General features: G+C 44.7%; 1 pseudogene; it reads left to right on the forward strand.

The window, feature by feature from the left end:
• Positions 1-9,912: 9,912 nt before the first annotated feature.
• On the forward strand, positions 9,913-10,314 carry LOC131384093 (small ribosomal subunit protein eS24-like; annotated as a pseudogene).
• Positions 10,315-23,634: the final 13,320 nt, after the last annotated feature.

Below are 23,634 nucleotides of genomic sequence, written 5' to 3' on the forward strand. Positions count from 1 at the left end.
TGGAATGTTTATTATGCAGCATGAAGTAACTGGAGCACAAATACACAGACCCAGGCTCTAACCCAACCCGGGACAACTGGGAACCAAGCACAGTATATGGAACATCCTAACCATTCTTCAGCTGACAGGTGTATATTCTGCTGTTTTCAGATGGAACAAAATCAGTTCTGAGCTGTGGCACTGAGCTGTAGACCCACATATAAACAATGTGCCGTCCAGGCAGGGGAAACGAAGGAAGGCCTCAGAGGGGAAGCCGTTTTGGCCACACCGTGGAGGATGAGGAAGAGAATTTCAAGAGAAAAGGGCAATGCAAATCACAGACACTGGGAGCTGGACACTGTGGCCTCAGGGCGCTCTGGTCAATCCCAGCATCCTCTGTTAAAGATTGGCAGTACTGACCCCTGCACTCAGGCTTCCTATGTCCTACTGGGCATGTCCCCTCTTCAGGTCGCCTAGAGGCTGCCCTCAGCCCCCCTCTCCCTGACCTGTAGGGTAGGAGGGATTTGACAGAATTTGATGTTCGTCCACCAGAAGTGGTCTGTTGACTGTTGGGTGATTTCCGCGGAACTGTGTATTTTGCATTCCTTATCTTTCCATTCCCCACCTCGACCCCTGCAAGGCCCAGCAATTTCTTTTCACCCACTCACTGCTTAGTTAGTGCTGGAGTTAGTCAGATCTCATCAGTCCCTCCCCGATGGCTCCTTCCCTCTTGTTCTACTGCCAACAAAGGGGCTTGCTCTCCACCAGCCTTCCCTGTTGGACTCTGTGGTTTGGAACCAAGTAATTGTTTGATTACTCATTATGTTTTATAGTTATAAATGCAGACAAGTACATTACAGAAAATGCTGAATCAAGAAAAGAAACTACACACAATCTCATCACCCTGCCCCACCATCGATAACCATTCATCTCGTCTTCTTTGAGTATTTTTTTTCAACACCTATAGCATTTTTAAAACCCTGTTATAGCCGGGCACGGAGGCTCACACCTGTAATCCCAGCACTTTGGGAGGCCAAGGCAGGTGGATCACCTGAGGTCAGGAGTTCGAGACCAGCCTGGCCAACGTGGCAAAACCCCATCTGTACTAAAAATACAAAAACCAGGTGTAGTGGTGTGCCCCTCTAATCCCAGCTACTCGGGAGGCTGAGACAGGAGAATTGCTTGAACCCAGGAGGCAGAGGTTGCAGTGAGCCTACATGGTGCCACTGCACTCCAGCTTGGGTGACAGAGCAAGGCTCCATCTCAAAAAAATATAAATAAATAAAAATAAACAAACCCTGTTATCACACTGCACATTTAATTGTGAATGCTGAGTTTTGTCTTTAGTGTTACAGTGCATGCTTTTTGTCATCAATTTCTTTCCTAATGAATACATAGTGGTGTCAAGCGGCTGAACCTTGTTTTCTTTAACTATTTTTACAGTGTTTGGCATCTAGGTGGTTTCCAGTTTTTTCCTGCAGTAAACATCTCCCTGCCTAGGGCTTTTTCTGAGAGCCGAATTATTTCCTCAGGACAGATTTCTAAGAGAAATGACTTGGTCAGAAGTTGTGAGTATATTAATGGCTCTGGATATAGACCACTTGTCAAATTATCTCAGTGACTTTTGTTTCTTTGAACTGTGATCTTGTAGTTAATGCTGTTGTTATTCTGGAAGTATTAGATGACCAGTGGAGAAAATTTGGAAACATTGAGAGAAGTGAATAAAAATCAATCACACTTCACCCATAAAAAGATAATCATTATCAGTAACATGTTGGTGTCTTCCTCTCCAGTCTATTTTTCTTTGTGTAAGTTTTAGGGTTTTTTGTTTCAGTGCCTATATGAATTAGCATAATTATGATGGCACTGTAAATAAATTAGGCTTCATAATTTTTCTTGAACATAACAGCTACGCATTTTCCACTTTATTGCAAACTCTTCATACAGTTTAACATATTTTCCACTGAGTAGATGTATCCTCATTTACTTTCCCATTATCCTATTTGGGGACACTCACACTGATTCCAAATTTTTGCTCTTAAAAACATTTGCCAGGAATAAATCTTCAAGTCATGACTTAAAAAGCAATTTGTAAGTTGGGTAAACAGAAAAATGATGAAAACTTACAATAGAAGAGTTGACTAATTGGTCTTGATTGTGGAAAAGGCTAATTTCTAAGCTCCCTCCTAGATTCATGAATGGAATTTAAATAACTAAGCTTTTTTTTGTTTGTTTACAATCAAAGCAAACCCAATGAAGATTACTGATTGGGAGCCCAGACACCTGGTTTTCTGGCGGTTTTTTCCCTCAGACAAGTCACAGGCCTGGCCTCTTGTGACTTAGTCAAATGCACAGTCACACTAAACGGTGATGGCACCGGCACTGTGGCGCTCCCGGCTGTTTCCTTTTACCAGCCCACACTGTTGTCAACAGCGGCGCGTTCGTTAAGCATTCCTCAGTCACCGCAGTGAAGTTGCCATTTGCTTCCTGCCTGACTCTGACTCATACAGCAGCCTGGGGCACAAGTCCTACCACTTGTGGGCCTGGCTGGCGGGAGGCACAAAGAGGAGCAGAAAGTGTGCCTCGATGCACAGGACATGAAAAACAAGTGATGCTGCTTCCTGTGTGCAGACATGGAAAGATAAGCAAGAGGCTTATGATGTTGGAAAAGAAAACAACAGCGGCAACAGAAACCAAACCTGAGGGCAAGACAAACGGTATGCTATCGTTTGTATAAAAATAAAACAGAGAGCCAGATATGCACATACTACCCCCTTTCCCACAAAATAAAGAGCTCAACAGCAGTGAAGGGCTATGTAGTCACCACTGGCAACTGCAGAGTGGATGCTTATTGTTCCTCAGAAAATTACTGTATTTCCTGCGTGACTCAGAGTTTTGTTCACTGCATTGGTCAGTTGAAAAGTGACATAGGCTTGGGTGGAAGGAGTGAAGGCAGTTCCCCAAACACTTCCTTTGTACCCAGGCTGACCTGTGGTGGAGACATCCTCCCCCAACACCTGTGCCCATTCCAATGGCAGACAGGCAGTCAGATGCAGGCACACTGAGAAATGCAATTAGAAGAGAGAAGGAAGGAGAGGGAGAGAAGGGAGACAAGGGGTGCAGCTAGAGAGGGAACGGAGTGAGAAAAAGAAAGAAACGTTGGCCATCTTTTGAACAACCATGACAATCTTGAGGAGTTTTGGTGATGCTTCATTTAGGATGAGCTTTTAATGGTCCTATTCTCTAAAGGCAGCCTCCTTCTCAGGATGTCCTTACCCTGAGCAGCTCAGAAAATCAAGGGCTGCTGCAGCCTGGCAGCCTTTGCTGGGGACTGGTCCTGCCTGGAATGGGTCTTGAGACCCTGGGTTGGCCTGACCTCCAGTCCTAGCCCTGTCCTTCCAGCACAGTAACAAGTGACCTTGGCCCATGACCATGGCTGGCCACTGCCCAGCCTCTGGGAAGGCCTCAGCCCAGGAGCCCCTATCTGCTCACCCACTGAAATGGGCCTCTCCAGCTCCCCAGTGAGGCCTTGGAGCAGAGCCACTGAGAACCCTGAGACCGTAGGAGAGAAGAGAAGAATTAGCAGGGTCAGTTGTTTCCAGATGTCTCTTACTTATGTCAGGATTAATCTTTGCTACAGAGCCATTAAACTGGACAGAACACATGGAGAAAATGCATATAAAGCAGATGTCCTGGATAACAAGGAGAGGAGTTAAGAACCACGAGGAGAACATGGAGTGGACAGAAAGCACTGCCCAAGGATGACACACATGACAGGAGGAAGCAGGGAACCTGAAGGCCAGCCAGGCTCCGGAGGCCTCAACTCTACCGCTTCAGAATTTTCTGCCAGCATCTTGACACTAGTTCCCTGTATTAGTCTATTCTCACACTGCTATAAAGACATACCTGAGACTGGGTAATTTATAAAGAAAAGAGGTTTAATTAGCTCATGGTTCTGCAGGCTGTACAGGCTTCTTCTTGTGGGGAAGCCTCAGGAAACTTACAATCATGGTGGAAGGTGAAGGAGAAGCAAGCACGTCTTACGTGGCTGGCAGGAGAAAGACAGAAAAAGAGAAAGTGCTACACGCTTTTAAACAACCAAATCTCCAGATAACTGTAGCACAAGACAGCACTGGGGGATGGTGCTAAACCGTTAGAAACCGCCGCCATGATCCAATCACCTCCCACTGGGCCCCTCCTCCAACACTGGGAATTACAATTTTGACATGAGATTTGGGTGGGGAAACAATTCTAAGCCATATTATTGCCCCACTCAAAAGGCTGGGCTGCTTGCAGGGCACTCCCTTCCATGCTTCCTCCTTCCCATCTTCCGACTGGGGTCAGTAAAACTGAGTAGCAAGCCAAGGCTGGCCTGACCACAGACCCTGTTTTGCTATAGGAAATTTCTCTTCTGATCACCTACCTACTGCTTCCTGCCACCGTTAGGGACTGAGCTAGTCAGTGTCTGCAAGTCTTTTTTTGTTCCTGAAAAATGACTCTGGACACAGGAAACAGAGATAAAAATATTGTGTTTGGCCAGGCACGGTGGTTCATTCCTGTAATCCCAGCACTTTGGGAGGCTGAAGCGGGTGGATCACCTGAGGTCAGGAGTTCGAGACCAGCCTGGCCAACCTGGTGAAACCCCCCCATACTAAAAATACAAAAATTAGCCAGGCATGGTGGTAAACGCCTGTAATTCCAGCTACTCAGGAGGCTGAGGCATGAGAATGGCTTGAACCCAGGAGGCGGAGGTTGCCGTGAGCCAAGATCACACCACTGCACTCCAGCCTGGGTGACAGAGAAAGACTCTGTCTCAAAAAAAAAAAAAAAAGAATATTGTGTTCATAATAATAGCAAATGCTTCCAAGTATTCATTGAGTGCCAGGCACTATGCTCCATTATTTGGTCCTATTAGGTCCTTATAACGACCCTATAAGGTAGATGCAGTTATTTATCTCCAGTTTATATGTAAGGAAACTGAGGCTCATAGAGGGTAAAGATCATAACAGTAGGCTAGATTTGAAGGCAGGTGGTCTTCGAGTGTGTACCCTTAGAACAGTAACACATCTCATTACTAACACAGCTGATTGGAGGACTTGGCTTAGATCGGTCACCAGTGGGGCTTGCTAATACATCACTCTTGAATGAGACTACCTTAGCCACTCACACTTGGCAGCACCAGAAGCTGTGGGGAGTGGAGCCCTGAAGCGCATTTCACAGAGGAGCAGAGGAGACCTGCACCCCAAAGAGAGAAAAGCCACCAACCTCTGAGCAGAGCATGCTGCAGCACCCAAAGTGTCTAGGGGCAAGGGTGATGCTCCAGCACTTTGGGATCTCACCCTTGCCTGCATGTTAGTAACCTGAGAAGTTTTCAGTTACTTCCAATGCCCAGCCTCCCTGTTGTCCTCCCCTTCCCCAGTGAAATCCCATCCCTGGGTTCCACATGGACCCAGGCATCCATATTTTTGAAACTCCAGGTAATTCCAATGGGTGGCTAAGGTTGAGAACTACTTCTGGGCAGGAATGTCCTTATGGGACAGTAGGTCCTAGGGAATGGTATTTCTTTTTTACATTAATACTGGGATGCAGGAGTGGGATGAATAACAGCTGTAAGACCCTGTCCGTCTCTCACACTTCAGTGTGGATTAATTTTGGTCTTGATTCCCCTCATGACAGGTGAGATCCAGGCACCAAAGCAATGTGAGTGTTTATAGCAGAGAAGGGAAGGGTGTGTATGGCCCACGAGGGCCAGCCCCAGAGAGGACCAGCTCTGGTGGGAGATACAGTGGGCCAGGGAACAGGGTCATTAGAGAGAGAACTTGAAGATGGACAAACATCATATGCCATGTGCTTCCTGGCTTGCTCCAGAGTTGGCCCCAACTGGCTGTGAGTTTCTGCAGCTGAGAGTCAGTGTCTTAGAATAGGCCAGCGTGGTCTCGGGTGACAGTCACCCAGCATTTGTTGCAAACTTTTCACAGTGCAGGAGATGATTCTCTCCACCCCAAGTACCTCTTTGGACAAATAGCTCTTCCTTGAACTAAGCTAAAAGTCCTCTTCCTGTAACATCCAAACCACACCCAGAGCTCTGCTCTGGAGAGATACAAACAAGAATTCCAGTCCTGCCTCAAGAGAATGGCCCTTCAGACACTGAAACCCATCCCCACCTCTCCCAGAGCCTGCTCTTTCCTAATTGCCTTCGTGCTGCCTAAATCGCCTGTTCCAGGCTTTTGAAGGAAGCTTTACGGCTTGCTCCATGGATGGCCATGATGCCGCCATGTACAGGTGATGGCTGTGTCCTCCGGCCTCGATTGTAGGGTTCTGTCTGTACCCTGCAAGTATTCTCTTAAATCTTCAGTACAATACTGCAAAACAGACACTCTGATGAACATTTTATAGGTAAGGGAACTGAAACTCAGAGCTGCAAAGTAACTTGTGCAAAGTCACAAAGCAGGTCGTTGTTGGCAGATTCAGACCCAGGCCTGCCTGATGCCAAGACTCACACCCGTCTTAGTAAACCTGCCCTGTCAGTCCCTGCTGGGGAAGAGCACACTGCAGCAAGTGCTCTGAGCATCACAGAAGCAGTGGAGCCTCCCCTGGCCTGGAGACCCTTCTTGACTTCTAAGCAAAGATGATTGGTTTGGCCTACCCCATCCAACCCCAGGAGGCCTAAACAGACAAATGCTCCCAGAAAAAACTACCCCTGCCACTGATGAAGTTCACCCCATCTCCCTCATACCCCTTGGAGGTGGTATGAGTTTTCCTCCTGAACACTTTCTTGTTTATGCTATTTTCTTTCTTGGCACTTTTCTTGGGACTAGCCTTGGACCCTTCAAATATATTTTATTACTTGAAAAATCCAGGCCGGGCGCAGTAGCTTACGCCTGTAATTCCAGCGCTTTGGGAGGCCGAGGCGGGCAGATCACCTGAGGTCAGGAGTTCGAGACAAGCCTGGCCAACATAGCAAAAGCCCATCTCTACTAAAAATACAAAAATTAGCCAGGCGTGGTCATGCACGCCTGTTATCCCAGCTATTTGGGAGGCTGAGGCTGGAGAATTGCTTGAACCCAGGAGGCAGAGGTTGCAGCGAGCTGAGATCAAGATCACACCACTGCACTCCAGCCTGGGGGACAGAGCAAGACTCTGTCTCCAAACAAAACAAAACAAAACAAAACAAAAAAATTCAAACAACAGCCCAAAAAAGAAAAAGCAGTAGAGGAGCCAATGAAGAAACATCCTCTTTGCTCTCTGAAGTTTTGCAAAAAAGTGAACTCACAGAAGGCGGATTAACAAGAGAAAAAGCATAGAAATGTATTAGGGTGCATGGTGGAGGCTGGGAATCACAGCGTGATTACCCAAACCCCACAATGGGATGCAGAAGTGTATAGACCATCTTGAGATTATAGAAAGAATGGTGACTCTAGTTGCATCAATGCAAATTTTCTCTACGGATGCAAATCTCCACCACAAATGACAGCTTTGCAGGGCTACTTCTGTTTGCAGACCCTCTGAACAGCCATCTCAAAATATGTCAAAGAAGTATATTGTGGAGTGAAATATTTTGATTTCCCTCAGTAGCCTATAGAGTGATGAAAATGTTCTGGAATTAGATAGTGGTCATTGATGCACAACCTTGTGAACATACTAAAAATCATTGAGTCGTACACTTCAAAAGAGTGGACTTCATGGTATGTGAATCTAATCTCAAAACAGCTGTCAGCTTTATTTTTTAAAACAGCCCATTAAAGCACATCTTCTTAATGGAGCGGAGTGAATTTGGAAAGGTCTGGAAAGAATGAATATAAGACTTGTGCCAATCCCTTAAATACTATTAGACCATGGACAGGTCCGGTTTGCATAAATGGACTATAACTTTCACCCATTACTAAAGGTATGTTAAGGTCATTGTCTGAAGCAGAGGAGACCAGGCAGCAAGCTCTGTGAATGTGGGCTTCTCACTACACTGAAGAATACCTCGGAAGAAGGCCATGCAGTAGGGAAAGAGAGATGGGGCTTCAGGAGCTGACAGCTGGGTTTCTTAATACAGAGTACTCTTATCACTGGCTCAAAAGAATATCCACAGATGAACCATGAATACCCTATCCATCTCAAATACCATTGATGTATCTTACACCGCTGTTGCAAGTACCTCTAAGGAAGAAAAAAACACACACTGTGTCCTTTTTTTTTTTTTTTTTTTTGCTCTGTTGCCCAGGCTGGAGTGCAATGGCATGATTTCAGCTCACTCCCACCTCCACCTCCCGGGTTCAAGAGATTCTCCTGCCTCAGCCTCCCTAGTAGCTGGGATTACAGGTGTGCACCACCACACCCAACTAATTTTTATATTTTTAGTAGAGATGAGGTTTCACCATGTTGGCCAGGCTGGTCTCGAACTCCTGACCTCAAGTGATCCCCCCGCCTTGGCCACCCAAAGTGCTGGGATTACAGGCATTAGCCACTGCACCTGGCCACTGTGTTCTTATCTGATCAGCTATAACATGCATCCGAATTTCAGAAATGTTCAAATGTAAGAGGAAGAAAGTGTCACTGAATCAATACAATGTGGCAAAAGGCTCCAAGGTGAAATGCATTTGGGAAATCTTTGAGTTTGACAAGCCTCCTTAACACAGGACTTGTCAGAGCGTTCAATATGCTCACATGCACTATGGGAAGAGGGGGCAAGGAATGAGCTGTTCACTGCATGCACTTCCACAGACCTCTTTCTACCGGAGCATCCCAGCAAGAACATGTTCTGTAGAGTCAGCTGGGAATAAGCTGATTTAAGAAACAGGGGTGCATACAGGGGACTGAGCCCAAAACCTGGGAGTATTTAAATCTGAAGAGAGAAACACCAAGACACATTGGAAGAAAGACCTCAGAAGGTAGACCTTTGGTGGGAACTAAGGCGAGGGCAAGGGCAGGAAGGGAAGAAGAGATGGAGAAAAACACAGGAGGCTGATTCAAAGAGAAACTCAAACTCCACCCTCAAGGAGAGGGAGCGCAACTCTCCAAAATCTAGGATGGCCAGCTGGGTGCGTTTATTACTCAAGCGGAAAAGTAACAAAAAGCCCACTGACATAGCAGTAGATTTCAATTTGGCTAAGAACAGCTATAGAAATGTAATAAGGATAAAGAGAATCAAATTATTATTTTAAGAAAAAGGGGTTGGTTTGGGTTTTCAAATATGCTTTCCAACTAGACCTTGTTCCTGGTAAATGCTCAATAAATATATATATTGATTAACTGCTGGCTTCATTCTGACAACAAATATTTTTGAAATACCATGTAAGCCCTGAGCTACATTCTGTGGGAAGTTCACCCAGATAAATAAAATAGGGTTCTTGCCACCCACCTAACCAGAAACCTGTATTTCATTGATTCTAAGATGTACATTTTAAAAATCTTTTTTTCTTTTTCTTTTTTTTTTTTGTGGTGGAGTCTCTCTCTGTCACCCAGGCTGCAGTGCAGTAGCGTGATCTCAGCTCACTGCAAGATCCACCTCCCAGGTTCAAGCGATTCTCCTTCCTCAGCCTCCCAAGTAGCTGGGATTACAGGTGCCCACCACCACACCAGACTAAATTTTTTGTATTTTTAGTAGAGACGGGGATTCACCATGTTGGCCAGGCTGGTCTTGAACTCCTGGCCTCAGGTGATCCGCTCACCTTGGCCTCCAAAGTGCTGGGATTACAGGTGTGAGCCACTGCTCCCAGCCTAAAAACTTGTAACATCTCTGAAATTGGGCAGCCTTTCACAGTCGGGCATCTCTGACGTGGTTGTTATGATAGTGTGTGCCGACATTTGGCCATAACTATTCATATTGGCATCACCTTCAACTGAAGTATGTGTATGGTTGGTTCTATAGCTATGGAGCTTAATTGCCATTTAAAGTATCATCAGCTTTTTTCTTCCCTGGCTATCTGAGGTTAGACTGCCATCATGAACGACACGGTAACTATCCGCACTAGAAAGTTCATGACCAACCGACTACTTAGAGGAAATAAATGGTCATTGATGTCATTCAACCCGGGAAGGCAACAGTGCCTAAGACAGAAATTTGGGAAAAACTAGCCAAAATGTACAATACCACACTGGATGTCATCTTTGTATTTGGATTCAGAATTCATTTTGGTGGTGGCAAGACAACTGGCTTTGGCATGATTTACGATTCCCTGGATTATGCAAAGAAAAATGAACCCACACATAGACTTGCAAGACTTGGCCTGTATGAGAAGAAAAAGACCTCAAGAAAGCAACGAGAGGAACACAAGAACAGAAATGAAGAAAGTCAGGGGGACTGCAAAGGCCAATGTTGGTGCTGGCAAAAAGCCAAAGGAGTAAAGGTGCTGCAGTGATGTTCTCTGTGGCCGTTGTGGATTTTTCACAAGAAGATTAATAAACCATAAATTTTCATGTGAAAAAAAATCATCAAACAATTGCTATTATTAAAAAGTAAAAAATAATAGATGCTGGTGAGATTGCAGAGAAAAGGGAACATTTATACGCTGCTGGTGGGAATGTAAATTAGTTCAGCCACTGTGAAAAGTACTGACGTTTTCTCAGAGAATTTAAAATAGAACCGCCATTTGACCTAGCAATCCCACTATTGGGTATATACCTAAAGGAATATAAATCATTCTACCGTAAAGACACATGCACATGTATGTTCACTGCAGCACTCTTAACCATAGCAAAGACATAGAATCAACCTAGATGTCCATCAATGGTGAACTAAATAAAGAAAATATGGTACATATACACCACGGAATACTATGCAGCCATAATAAAGAATGAAATCATGTCCTTTGCAGCAACATGGATGGAACTGGAGGCCATTACCCTAAGCGAATTAACACAGGAACAGAAAACCAAATCCACGTGTTCTCACTTATAAGTGGGAGCTAAACATTGAGTACACGTGGACACAAAGAAGGGAACAGCCAACACCAGGGCCTACTTGAGGGTGAAGAATGGGAGGAGGGTGAGGATTGAAAAACTATCAGGCATTATTCCAATTACCTGGGTGACAAAATTATCTGTACACCAAACCCCCATGACATGCAATTTACCCATGTAACAAACCTGCATATGTACCCCTTGAACCTAAAATAAAATACCATCAAAAAGACTGTAACCCGATTCAATGTGGAAACTAAAAGTTGGTGTGGGTGCAGCAAAGCATGGAAATGCAGCAGTGGGGCAGATATTTAATAGGAGAGTAGCAAATATTTGTCACTAGAGGAATGGCTGCAATTCTATACTTTCTCGCAAAGCTATAGCCAAGTGGTTATGGGACTTAGGCAAGAATGCTGAAGACACAGAATTAGAATAAGCTGTCTTGTCACAGAGAAGCATGCAAAAGAACAGACCACACACCAAGCAATGCAAGGAAGGACAGGAGAAACTGCTGAATCCATGGGGTAGATGAAGGAAGGGCCAAAGTCATGCAATTAAAGCTGGTGTGACCCACGCCCATGCTGCACAGGCTGCCATCAGCACACCAGACCTCCATCAGCAGAGGCTTCCCACTGATGTTGACTTCTAGAAAATGAGATTCAATTGAGGGAAAAATAAAACTATGAGTTTAGTTAAAAAGGAAAATGATAACTCACCCTTGGTATTCTTCAGTTTGCCTCAAAATTATACTGACAATGTAAGAAAGCATTGTACTGTAAATTAATTTGCAGTGTTTTCTTCTTTCTTAATTGTACATAAAATAACGGTGTTCTTTACCATGGCAGTAACTTCGATTTGCTGAAGATACTATGTGCAATGGGGGTAGAAAATGAGTTGTCTTCACTTAGGAAAGTACTTTGATAAGGTAAGTCCTGAGGGAACCTAAAGGTGTTATTAGAATCAAAGCAATACATTGAGAATCAATAGCTGCTAACTTCACAAAAAAGAGACACCAGGAGCCTCCTGACAGAAGTCCACAACTCTACTCATGAAGTGTTCCTGCTGAAGGAATCAAACAGGAAGGAGATCAGGCCTCCAGCTCCAAATACCAGCTTACAGGAAATACAGAGGGCAAGGGAAGATGTAAAATGACATTAGACTGCAGGACACAGCACGAGACAAATGAATGACCTGATTTCCTCAACAAGTAAATTTCAAAAAAAAAAAAAAAAATAGAGAAGGTTCCCCTCTATACAGATTTTATTGTATAAATTAAAATAGATTTACAGACATATCATGGACTTAGTGACTCACTTCCAAAGAACAGAGTATGGAAAGGGGAAATTTAGTAACTTAACAGTGGAGAAACCTAGCAGACACCACCTTAACCAAGCGATGAAGGTTAACATCACCAGAGATGCTGTGGGGACATCATGTACCCCTGATGCACTATGACAAGAAGGGCACATCATGTCTGTGAAATTCTTCCCAAATAGTCTTTTTTTTTTTTTTTTTTTTTTGAGATAGAGTCTCGCTCTGTCACCCAGGCTGGAGTACAGTGGCGTAAACTCGGCTCACTGAAACCTCCACCTCCCAGGTTCAAGCAATTATCGTGCCTTAGCCTCCCAAGTAGCTGGGATTACAGGCATGCACCACCACACCTGGCTAATTTTTGTATTTTTAGTAGAGACGGGGTTTTTCCATGTTGGCCAGGCTGGTCTCAAACTCCTGACCTCAAGCGATCCACCCACTTCAGCCTCCCAAAGTGCTGGGATTACAAGCATGAGCCACCATGCTTGGCCTTCCCAAAGTGTCTTAATCCCAGCTAATCATGACAAAAATATTGGACAAACCCAAATTGAGGGAAAACTCTGCAAAATACTTGACCACTACTCCTCAAAATTTTCAAGATCATGAAAAACAAAACCTGAGGACCTATCACCAATGGGAGGAGGTCTGACACACAATAACTAAATGCATTGTGGGGTCCTGGATGGGATCTTGAAACAGAAAGAGGACATTCATAGAAAAAGGAGTGAAATTTGAATAAAGTCTGGAGTTTGCTCATAGTAAAGTGCTGATATTATTTTCTTAGTTTTGACAAATATGCAGTAATATGCAAGATATCGACGTTAGAACCAGCTAGCAAACAAGTGCATGAGTGTTCTCTGTAGTACCTTTGCAGTTTTTCTGTAAATATGATTCCAAAATTAAGTTTATTTTTTTTAGAAAGGCATACCAACCAATTGTAATACAGGAACTTTATTTGGATCCTGATTCAAACAACGAAACTTTTATTTATTTATTTATTTATTTATTTATTTATTTATTTATTTATCTATTTATCTATTTATATTTTGAGACAGAGTCTTGCTCTGTCGCCCAGGCTGGAGAGCAGTGGTGCCTTCTCAGCTCACTGCAGCCTCCACCTCCAGGGGTCAAGCAATCCTCCCACCTCAGCTTCCCTAGTAGCCGGGACCACAGGCACACACTACCACCCCTGCCTACTTTTTGTATCTAGTAGAGACGGGGTTTACCATGTGGCCCAGGTTGGTCTTGAACTCCTGAGTTCAAGCGATCCTCCCACCTCAGCATCCCAAAGTGCTGGCATTACAGGCATGAGCCACCATGCCTGGCCTAAAATATTTTTAAAATAACATTGATAAGACAATTGGAAACCTGACAGTGACTGGATAAAGTGTGATTAAGGAGTCATGATTCATTTATTTGTAGGTGTGACAATGGCATTGTAGTTATGCTTTTTAAAAAGAGTACATATGGGATTCCTCAGAACATTAAACATGGAATTACCATATGATCCAGCAATTCTACTCTGTGTATATACACAAAAGAACTGAAAACGGCATCTTGAAGAGATATTTGTACAACCATGGTTCACAGCAGCATTACTCACAATAACTAAAGGGTGGAAACAATCCAAGTGTCCATTGATGGATAAATGGATAAACAAATTGTGGTGTGTATGTGTATCTATACAATGGAATATTTTTCAGCTTTAGGAAGGAAGGAAATCGTGACATGCAAAAACATGGATGAATCTGGACCTTATGCTAAGTGAAGTAAGCCAGTCTCAAATGGACAAATACTATACGATTCCATTTACTACCTAGAATAGGCAAATTCATAGAGACAGAAAGTAGAGGCCGGGCACAGTGGCTCACACTTGTAATCCCAGCACTTTGGAAGGCCGAGGCAGGTGGATCACGAGGTCAGGAGATCGAGACTATCCTGGCTAACACGGTGAAACCCCGTCTCTACTAAAAATACAAAAAATTAGCCAGGCATGGTGGCAGGCACCTGTAGTCCCAGCTACTCGGGAGGCTGAGGCAGGAGAATGGCGTGAACCCGGGAGGCAGAGCTTGCAGTGAGCCAAGATTGTACCACTGCACTCCAGCCTGGGCAACAGAACAAGACTCCGTCTCAAAAAAAAAAAAAAAAAGTAGAGTGGTGGATGACAGGGGCTGGAGGGAAGCAGGGAAGGGGAGTTATAGTTTAATGGGTGCAGAGTTTCAGTTCGGGAAGAAGGGAAATCTCTGGAGATGGATGGTGGTGACAGCTGCAAGACAATGTGAATGTACTAATGCCACTAAACTGCACACTTAAAAATGGTTGAAATGGCAAATGTTATGTTATATACATATTCTACCACAATTTTTAAAAAGGGGTCAGGCACACACCTGGCTAATTTCTAAAATTTATGTGTAGAGACAGGATCTCACTATGTTGCCCAGGCCGGTCTCAAATTCCTAACATCAAGCTCTCCTCCTGCCTCAGCCTCCCAAAGTGCGAGGATTACAGGCGCAAGCCAGAGCATTCAGCCAGGAACCAAGATTTTTCAGAAAGGAAAGCTCATGAACTATTGGATGGACACCTGGCTTCTGCTCTGAAGGTCACCTGCTATTTGACTCAACTGTGTCACCCTTCCCAGGCCTGCATCCATCAGGGAGGGGGCAACCAGATGAGCTCCAAGTCCTCCTGCTCAACAGTGATATGACTCAATTCCCTCTCCAGGGGGAGGAAAATCCCTAAGAGCGCGACTAAAGCTCTTTTCCTCCCAAATTTCAAGGAAACACACAGAAAAGAAAGAAGCAAGGCTGGCAAGCAGAGGCCTGACATGCGGATGGATCATATCCGAGGGTGGTGCAGACTCCAGGGATGGGCAGGGTACAGCTCTCTCTACCCTGTGGGCAAGTGACTTACTGAGAGCTGGTTGCACAAGCTTAAGAAAGGAGTAGACATCTATACTCTTCCTCTCTTTTTGCCCCTGGGCATTTCAGCTTGACCTCTTAGATGGTACAGTTTGAGGAGGTGATGGTGCATGGATCCCAGGCCTCTGGTCGCTTTGCGGTGACCTCAGAAGGTGCTCAGCTGCCTGCTGCCGAGTTCCTGAGTCATGCAGAACTGAGTTCATTCAGACCCCATCCGCGGGGGCATGACTAGCTACTCTGCAAGGATTGTTCTTATTTGTCTTACTCATTCTAAGACTGAAATTATACCACGTGGTTACTGTTGGGCAAATTACTTGGCAAAGTCAGTCATTCCCAAGGAACTTCTATCTCATCCTGAGACAATGGCAAACTCTTCTGTTTTGAGGCTTACAAAGAAGCTCTGCTCAAACTGTGAATGGGAAGTTTTCTCCCTCAAACCGTAGTTGACATTGACAGTGACACCAAGAGCTATTTGTGCACTGAAAGAATCTCAACTTTATTAACTTGCTTAATCAACGGAAAGTTTCAGAGAAGTTACGTGATTTGAACAGATGTTCCTTCCATCCTCTGTTCAAACTGGATAAAGTTCTGGTCCACCGGACTCTGGCCCATCCTACAAGGCCAGGGAGGCTGCTAGACACCCAACATGGCCACAATGACCACATTCGACCAGGGGCCCTACCCCCTCTTTAAAATGAACTGTGCATTCGTCTTTTCAGGGTCACAAGTTTCAAAGAGCTCCCTGGGCTCAGTGGCCCAATTGGTGGGGTAATCCACACATCCTTGGCTAATGAGTTCATTCATTCCCCAACTATTTGTTAAGCATTTACTCAATCCCTATCTTCAGCTCCAGAAATATAAAGATGAGTAAAACAGACACAGCTTCCTGCCTTGAGGAGCTGACACTTTCAGATTTGAATGAGACTGTGAAGAAATTTGTCTGTAGCCTTCTCTTTCCAGAACTCTGCACTCCACTTCCATAGCTTCCCTCCCCACCAAGCTGATACCCACTCCTTTCATCCTTTGCTCATGACACAGGCAATCTCAGCTAACTTTACTGTGCATTTACTATGTGCCAAGCACTGTGCTAAATGTGTTACATATATTACCTCATTAATCTTTACAACACCGTATTCATGGATCCACTTCATGGATGAGGAAACTGAGGCACATGTAGGTGAAAGGAGTTGGCACAAGCCAGTAAAGTTGCAGAGGCAGTATTTGTATTTGTTTTTGTTTTTTTTGAGATGGAGTCTCGCTTTGTCACCCAGGCTGGAGTGCAGTGGTACAATCTCAGCTCACCGCAACCTCCACCTCCCGGGTTTAAGTGATTCTCCTGCCTCATCCTCCAGAATAGCTGGGACTATAGGACCATACCACCATGCCTGGCTAATTTTTGTATTTTTAGTAGAGACGGGGTTTCACCATGTTGGCCAGGCTGGTCTTGAACTCTTGATCTTAGGTGATCTGCTTGCCTCAGCCTCCCAAATTGCTGGGATTACAGGCGTGAGCCACCGCGCCTGGCAAGAGACAGTATTTGAATCCAGGACATCTGACTGCAGAATGCACTTTCATAGTTGCTGAGCCATTCCATCTTACCCATTTAGGTCAAGTCCTTTATTTGCAGTGAATCACATGGGTTTGCTCTCCCCTACATTTTCCATAGTAGCAGAAAAATCTCCTATGCCTGCCTTAGGATGGGGTTCAGGCACAAGTGGCTGGAAGCTTAAAAAAGAGACGTTTATTCTTCTCTCATGTAAACAGCAAGGTAGGTATCCAGGGCTGGAGCAGGCTCCTTCTCTGTGCTTGTTCAGGTGTACGTGGCTCAAGGGCATTTGCAGAGCACAGGTTTGTGTCAGGGGCCGGGGGGTGGTCTTAACCAAGCACCATTATTATTTGAGAATCTCATCACTAAAAGCAACGGCTCCATTTGATTTAACTCCGCTCATCTGTTCGTTCAGGAGAGAAGGGTGGCTACGGAATTCAGGGCCCAGTGTAGTTGGCCATATGTTTATGGCTTGACTCGGTCTGGTTGCTGGGCTGTCTAAGTCTGGGGCACATCACCCTGGGAGTTCCTTGACTCTCCCTTGGGCTGTATTTGTACTTCATATATCTAGAGGCAAATACACAAAGAAGCTAAGAAAGCTCCAGTGTGCTTCCCTGGTCATAGGTCTTTGTCAAATTTGCAAAGGCATGTATTTTGGCTGCCAAAAAAGCCCTCCCTCCACTTTCTTTCCATCAAACTTCCCCTTATACAACGTAGCATTGAGTGGCTGTGGGCATTTTGGGATCCGGCTAAAGGGATGTTAACTCAGACATACATTTATTATAATTGGGGTTTAGTGGGATATATTTACTTGATTCATGGTCACATTCATGTATAGTTAAGCCATTGCTTGTTCTCACATTGCAGTAATGGCTTCTAGGAATACTCCTCCCATTCGCTGGGCTGACTCACAAGGTGAGGTGACCAGAAGGAGCAAGACCAGAGGTGATATTACATTATGAACCTGTGCTACAGTGTCCAACACCCAGAGTATGTGCACAGTGGAGGAGGAGGAATAAAGTGAAATGTACAGATCCAGAAGAAGCTAGTCTGTGGAAAATTTTTCCAATTATCAAAGCTAAAATTTTAAGCAGAACATGCAACTCATCATGGCTTATCAAAAATGATGGGCTTTTTTTTCTGTCAGAAACAAATTGGCAATCAGCAGTATAATTTTGAATGCACTATACTATTTTGATCTTTATATTTGATAGGAATCACACAAATGGAATTTATAGGAATTTCTGTATTTGTAGGGCACAAAACTATAATGGTTCTATGGACGGTGAGTATTTCTGCATGTGAATTCACAGGTCTTATGGATCTCAACATATCAGTTGCATCTTATCTGATGCATCTTGCAAAATGACCTGGAGAATGACTTAGAGTTGAACCAGACAATTAACAGTAAAAATACTGTGTTATTTTTTCTGGATTTTGGAACATTTGTGATATTTTTCCATTTGTAATTCATTGAGATTTCTTTCCTCAGTCTAAACACAGTACTCATTTTCATACCTGATTTTCTTTTCTTTTCTCTTTCTCTCTTTTTTTTTTTTTTTTTTAGACAGGAGTCTTGCCCTGTCGCCCAGGCTGGAGTGCAATGGTGCGATATCAGCTCACCGCAACCTCCGCCTCCCGGGTTCAAGCCATTCTCCTGCCTCAGCCTCCCAAGTAGCTAGGATTACAGGCGTGTGCCACCATGCCTGGCTAATTTTTGTAGTTTTAATAGAGATGGGCTTTCGCCATGTTGGCCAGGCTGGTCTCGAACTCCTGACCTCAGGTGATCTGTCCACCCCTGCCTCCCAAAGTGCTGGGATTACAGGTGTGAGCCACCGTGCCTGGCCCCACACTTGATTTTCTATTTGCAACTTTGTATTCTTTTTCTTAAGATGATTATGTTTACCCCCCACAAACCTGTATCCACTCCTCCCTGTGTTGCATGCATTTTTTGTTTTAATGCAACACATCTTCCAGTATTTTCTTGAGAAGAGGTATGTAGGAGGTTTGGAGATTTTTTAAGATCTTGAACGTTTAAAAGTGCCCTTTTTCTACCTTATTGTTTAATTGGTAGTTTGGCTAGGTATAGATTTCTAATTTGGAAGTTATCTCTCTTCAGAATTTTGAAGGTATTGCTTCATTGTTTTCCAAATTCCAGTGTTGTGCTCGAGAAATCCAAAACCACTTTGATTTTTGTTATTTTCTGTGAGACCCTTTTCTTGCCCCTGGAAGCTACAGAAACTTCTTTTTTGTTGTTTGTTTTTTGTTTGTTTGTTTTCATCACCCAGGCTGGAGTACAGTGGTACAATCTCGGCTCACTGCAACCTCCGCCTCCCGAGTTCAAGTGATTCTCGTGTCTCAGCCTCAGGAATAGTTGGGATTACAGGCGTGAGCCACCACGCCTGGCCTAGAATCTTCTTTTTGTTATTGGTTTCTGATACTTCACCATGATGTGCCTTGACGTGAGTCTGCCTATATTATCCATTGTGCAGGACACTCCATGAGTCTTTTAATCTGGAAACTCATGTCATTCAGGCCTGGAGAATTTCTTCAATTATATTATTGATGATGTCGTCTCCTCTGTTTCATCTGCTCTCTCTTTCTAGGAAACTTATTTTTCAGATATTGGATCTTCTGAACTGGACCTCAAATTTTCTTTACTTTTCCCTCCTACTTTTTATCTCTTTGTCTTTTTGCTTTACTTTCTGGGAGCACTTCTAACTCTTCTATTTATTTATTATTATTATTTTTATCTACAATCACTTTTTTTCATTTCCAAGAATTCTTTTGTGGTTCTCTGAATCGTTTTGTTTGTTTTGTTTTGTTTTTGAGACGGAGTTTCGCTCTTGTTGCCCAGGCTGGAGTGCAATGGCGCGATCCCAGCTCACTGCAACCTCTGCCTCCTGGGTTCTAGTGGTTCTCCCGCCTCAGCCTCCTGAGTAGCTGGAATTACAGGCACACACCACCATGCCTGGCTAATTTTTTGTATTTTTAGTAGAGACAGGGTTTCTCCATGTTGGTCAGGTTGGTCTCGAACTCCCAACCTTAGGTGATCCGCCCGCCTCGGCCTCCAAAGTGCTGGGATTACAGGTGTGAGCCACCACACCTGGCCTTGTTTTGTTTTTGTAACATGCTGTTCCTGCTTCATAATGTTGTCTGACACCAAATTATAGTTGCCTACATCACTAAGAGAGTTAGTAATTGTTTTGTTTTGCTTCCTTTTATTTTCTTCTCTTTGTGTAGTCTCTTTCAGGTTGCTGCTTTCTTTCTTTCTTTCTTTCTTTCTTTCTTTCTTTCTTTCTCTCTTTCTTTCTCTCTTTCTTTCTTTCTCTTTCTTTCTTTTTTTTTTTTGGTTTGGTTACTTTGTTGGCTTTGACTCTATTATGTTAGAAGCTCTCCTCAGATATCCTGAAATCCTGATTGCTCATGTTTAAAAGTGAGATATTGGCCAGGCACAGTGGCTCACGCCTGTAATCCCAGCACTATAGGAGGTTGAAGTGGGTGGACCACATGAGATCAGGAGTTTGAGACCAGCCTGGCTAACATGGTGAAACCTCATCTCTACTAAAAATACAAAACTTAGCCAGTCATGGTGGTGTGCGATTGTAGTCCCAGCTACTTGGGAGGCTGAGGCAGGAGAATCGCTTGAACCCGGGAGGCGGAGTTTGCAGTCAGCCGAGATCGCACCATTGCACTCCAGCCTGGTGACAGAGCGAGACTCCATCTCAAAAAAATAAATTAATTAAAATTAAAATTAAAATGAGATATTAAAAAGCTAAATTGGTGGGGCTTAATTGAAAGCCTCATGGTAGGAAGTTGGCTGGCCCGTTTATGAGGGTCAAATGTCCATATGTTTGGGTCTTTCCTCCTGTGCTGGTCAGACTCCCCAGAAGAAGACTTTTTCCATCCCCAACATGGATAACAAAGCCCTTTTGTCCCATCCTTGGACGCAGGTTGGGGCCAGACAGCTGGGGATCTCAGCATTCAGAATGCATATCTTCCCTTTATTTACCTACTTTTACAATGTTTCCTATGCCTTCAGCTATGCCTGGCATCCCTCAGCCCACATCCCTAGGTTTTAATCTCTCCAGAAAACAACACTAAAGTTGTTAAGCTTACCAACCCTCTAACTTGTCAAGATCTAAAGATGGATAATATAGGCAGACTCACATCAAGGCACATTATGGTGAAATTTCAGAAACCAATGAACAAAAAGAAGATTCTACAGCTTTAGAGGCAAGAAAAGGGTCTCAAAGAAAATAACAAAAATAGGAATGGTTTTGGATTTCTCAAGAACAACACTGGAAGCTGGACAAGTGGCTGTTACCCAGACATCTTTTTTGAGGATTTCTGTGTTAATAGTGTTATTTCTCAGTTTTCTCCACTACTGGCTTAGGGTTCTGCCATCTGCAGGCTCCTAAGGCAGCTACCACTAGTCCAGCTGCTATCTAGCTTCCAGGGTGATTTTGCTGTTGTCTTCTCTCTGTTCTTCCCACCTTTGTAGACTTACGTAATTTTTTTTTTAATCCCTGTTTTATAGCCTTTGCAGGGTTTCAGAAGAGGTCAAAATTAGATGGGACAGTCTGTTTTAAGACTCACCTTCCTTTTTTTTTTTTTTTTTTTTTTTTTTTTTTAGAGAGAGCCTTACTCTGTCGCCCAGGCTGGAGTGGAATGGTGCAATCTTAGCTCACTGCAACCTCCGCCTCCCAGGTTCAAGCAATTCTCCTGTCTCAGCCTCCTGAGCAGCTGGGACTACAGGCGCCTGCCACCACACCCAGCTAATTTTTGTATTTTTAGTAGAGATGAGGTTTTGCCATGTTGGCCAGGCTGGTCTCCAACTCCTGACCTCAAGTTATCCACCCACCTTGGCCTCCCAAAGTGCCGGGATTACAGGCATGAGCTACTGCACCCAGCCGAAAATTTACCTTTCAATCTGTCATTTCTATGTAGCACTAGATTATAGTTACCTACGTTGCTTTCCAGTACAGAAATAACGTTTTAAAATTTACTCCTTCCATTCAGCCATGTTTGTAAAGACAAAACATGTCCATCCTTGGCAATGCTTTGTTCACACTCCACTTGGAGGACCAGGACAGTATGTCAGGACATCTTTACTTCAACTATGTAGTTGGGTTGTCATGCAAAGGATGCTGAAGTGCCTCCCTACTTTTCTTCTTTCTCGTTGCTGCTACTTTCTGGAACCGTCACCAATGCTTCATATTTGGGAATTAGTGACTCTCATTCCATTTTCAGAAAGCTGGTGTCAACTATCCCAAGAAAGACAGTTAAGCAAACTTTGGAGAGAAGAAATAGTAAGGAAATAACTTGTTCCTTAGACTTAACTTGTCAGGCAATACTTCTGATATTTTGCATTCAATACACTGCCATTCTAGTACTGTTGTGGGTGTTACTGTATGTGGGAAACAATGGTGTTATGGATGTTAGGAAAAGATGCTGGGATATATACGCCTGCTTAGAATCAGGAGAAAAGACAAATCTGCTTTCACCCTCCTGGTCAGCATAAATATTTTTAAAGTGTGTTTAGATTTTTGTCAAGATTTCTTTCTCTTGATGAATTTGTCCTCGATTCAGTGGGGAGAACCAAGAGCCTCCCTTCGTTTCTCATCCTCTCCCTTCCCTCTAGTTCTCAGTTTTCCCATTTGTCTGCACAAGGACAGAAGTGGACTAGAAGATTACATCTAAGGTCCCCTTTAGCTCACACTACAGGCCCTCCCAGAGGTGGGGGTGTGGGCAGGGTCATGTTCCAAGTTCTGCCTCCCTCGATGGACTGTGGGCTCCCAGAGGGCAGAGCTAGCCCTATTCTCATGATTAAGGACACCGAGAAGGAAGGGGTGATGCTCGTAGGAGATGATTTCCCACCCCCGTCCACAAGAAGGATTGGGGCAGCCTGGAGAGGCTCAGTGCCCGCAAGAATTAAGCGGAAGTTGGGACTGGACTGTAAACTGATGCTGTCGCACATGCTTTGGTTCCTGTCCCAAGCCTCCCAGGTTGCTCTGGGTGACTCTGGCCCAGCTTCTGGCTATCCATGAACATAAGTAGTCCCAGGGAGTCATTTTGGCAGAACCCAGGTCTGCTAGCTAAGAACTCCTGAACCACCCGCAGTCTCTCACTGTGGCCTGGACTTGGTGTATGGCCTGCAGGGTGGAAGGAGAACCCACAAGGCCTCTGAAGACAGGCAGATGGCACACCTGCGGCTGGGAGGATTTGGAAACGGAGTCCAGCGCCATTCATTTTTCATTCATTTTCCAGCCCAACGTTTGACCTGAATGCTTCACGCCCACACTGCACACACAACTCCATTTATAATACAACTCGAGAAGGGCACATAGTACTCCATCCACAGCTCAGTGAAGGGATACATACTACTCTACTCACAATTCAACAAAGTGGTGCAACTGCCTCTAATTTACTAGCTACCCTGGGGACCTTGGGCACTTTGTGAGTCTGGAAATACTGCAGGTGATGTGTGTGGAGTAGGCTGCAGGCTCACCGTCCTGCAAATACTAGCTGTGCCACCACCGGCTTTAAAGTCCAACAGACCTCTGGCCCAAGTCAGGTACCAGAGGATACAGGGCTTGGGTGGCCCACAAATAGGATTCTTCTCCAAAACGAGGCGCATAATGGTCTTTGGACAGAAAAGGGAAGGTAGACTGGACAGAAAATGGAAGGTAGACTGGCTTCCTCTATGGGCGACCTTCGCGACTCTGGACAAAAAGACCTCATCATTCTCAGATTTGGGAAGGAAGACTAAGCCCGGAAAGGTGGGGACAAGTCCGCCCCAACGCCGCAGTGGGGAGTAGTAGGGACCCAGCAACCTGGTGCCGGGAGCCCTGCACCCTGGGCGGGAGAGGCGGTCGCTGAGGCAGGAAGAGGAGGAGGAAAGAGAGGAGAGACGCACCCGGTCAGCTCGCGCTCCTGCTGCGCAGGGCGGGGCTCGGGCCGGTCCGCCCGCGCGCAGGTGAGTGAGCC

This window comes from Hylobates moloch, unplaced genomic scaffold (genome assembly GCF_009828535.3).
Source record: "Hylobates moloch isolate HMO894 unplaced genomic scaffold, HMol_V3 SCAFFOLD_8, whole genome shotgun sequence".
In the NCBI taxonomy this organism is placed as follows: Eukaryota; Metazoa; Chordata; class Mammalia; order Primates; family Hylobatidae; genus Hylobates; species Hylobates moloch.